The 2,182-nt window shown below is 52.7% G+C and overlaps 1 pseudogene; it reads left to right on the forward strand.

The window, feature by feature from the left end:
* The first annotated feature begins 741 nt into the window (after window positions 1–741).
* LOC149873547 (uncharacterized) lies at window positions 742–1,853 on the forward strand (annotated as a pseudogene).
* The last annotated feature ends 329 nt before the right edge of the window (window positions 1,854–2,182 follow it).

Here is a 2,182-nt window from a genome sequence, read left to right on the forward strand (position 1 = left end):
CCAGGTGCATCACTTTGCACTTATCAATGCTGAATCTCATCCTATTCTCATCCGCCCACCCTTGTAACCTGTCTACGTCTGATTGCAGCCTGCTCCTCCCTTCTAGCATGCCCACATGCCCCCACATCTTAGTGTCATCAGCAAATTTGAACAGGGGGCTTTTTACCCACTCATCCAAATCACTGATGAAGATGTTGAACAGTGTGAGCCTGAGGACCGAGCCCTGAGGGACCCCACATCCCTCCAGGTTGAAAATGACCCATCCACCACCACCCTCTGGGTGCGGCCCTCCAGCCAGCTGGCGACCCAATTGACTGTGTGGGAGTCGACACCACAGTCCCCCAGTTTCTTAATGAGAACAGGGTGAGAGACAGTGTCGAAGGCCTTCCAAAAGTCCAGGAAGACTATGTCCACTGCTACCCCTGCATCTAACGATTTGGTGATCTGATCATAAAAGGCCACCAGGTTGGTCTGACAGGACCTGCCGCTAATGAACCTGTGTTGGTTGCCCCTAAACATAATCTCCCCTGCTGGCCTCTAGTGGATATGCACCGGAATAATTTTTTCACAAAGCTTGCCCAGGATCAAGGTAAGACTAACTGGCCTATAGTTTCCCGGGTCCTTCTTCTTCCCCTTTTTGAAGATGGGAACCACATTGGCCCTTTTCCAGTCCTCTGGCATGACACCAGAGCACCATGAGCTCATAAAGCTGGGGGGAGAGCAGGAGGGGCCTGAGACTACATGTTGGTGCCAGCAGATTTGGACAGTCTTCAGAATCTCCAGGTGAGTGCACGTGAGGGAGTTTTAATGGGATTGGTGACTTGGAGCACAGCCAGGAGCCATGCCCTGATGCTGCCTGCCACCTGGGGCTCCTCTGAGACCTCTGCTGAGATGCAGTCTTTGGGTGGGTGAGCAGCACCTAGGCTCCCTGCCTGCAGGGGTTGCCTGGTGGGTCCTCAGAAGCCTGGGGGTAGTGGGAAGCTGGGAGTCCCTTCACCTGTTCTACATGTGCCCGAATTGAGGTGAGGGAAATCTAGGCAGAGGTGAGCAGGCTGTGGGGGATCAGGGTGATTGAGGAAGAGATTGATGGCTATTTTTATTCTCTGCAGGACAAGATGCCTGGTGGAGAAGCAGCAAGGGAATGCCCTGAAGCAGATGCTGGTGAGTGCAGGATGGTCACCTCCAGGGCCAGACCTTTCACTGCAGAGACAGCTCCCTTGGTGCAGTTGGGGAACAAATATGAGGCCCTGGCTGAACTGGAGGAGTGTGTGGTGGAGGAAAGTGCACTGGAGGAGCCTGCTGCCATCACTGACAAAACTGAGGGCCAACCAGGTAAGCAGAAGAAGAGATGCTACGTTATCACAGTGGGCAACTCCCTGCTGAGAGGAATGGAGGGACCCATCTGTTGTCTGGATCCCATGGTGTTTGAGGTCTGCTGCCTGCCCAGAGCCAGGATCAGGGGTATCATGGTGGGAATTCCTGACCTCATCTGGCCCTCCAACAACTATCCCATGGTCCTCATCCATGTAGGAACAAATGATGTGGCCAGGAGTAGTCCAGACTATATCATGAGTGACTACAGAGTTCTGGGGGCCAGGTTTAGGAAAATGGGGGCACAGGTGGTCTTCTCATTGATCCTCCCGGTCAGCAGTTGCAGTAGGCATCACATCAACTGTGTCAGAGAAGTCAACCTGTGGCTCTGGAGTTGATGCCGTCGTGCGGGTTTTGGCTTCCTGGACCACGATCCACACTTCCATGCAAGGGACCTCTTGGGACACAATGGGTTTCATCTCTCGGCAAAAGGTAAGAGTATCTTTCTTACAGGTTGGTTGATCTCCTACATCAGGCTTTAAGTTTGACAGGGGACAGGGATGCAGGAGTTGGAGAGTGTCTAGAACTTAGAAACTGCACAACATGCAACAGTACATCCCAGGTAAGTACTAAGGAGCCCATTGGGCATCAGGATGGGGCAGGGGGAAGGGCACCAAAGGCACCATTCAGAGGGCTCAAGTGCCTCCATACTAATGCTAGGAGAATGGGGAACAAGCAGGAAGAACTTGCACTTCTGTTTGCAGATAATAACTTTGATTTAGTGGGGCTAACAGAAACCTGGTGAGACCCTACTCATGACTGGGCAGCACACATAGAGGGCTACAGGTTGTATAGAAGGGACAGACTAGGG

This window comes from Crocodylus siamensis, chromosome 1 (assembly GCF_052110815.1).
Source record: "Crocodylus siamensis isolate JL-2025a chromosome 1, ASM5211081v1, whole genome shotgun sequence".
In the NCBI taxonomy this organism is placed as follows: domain Eukaryota; kingdom Metazoa; phylum Chordata; order Crocodylia; family Crocodylidae; genus Crocodylus; species Crocodylus siamensis.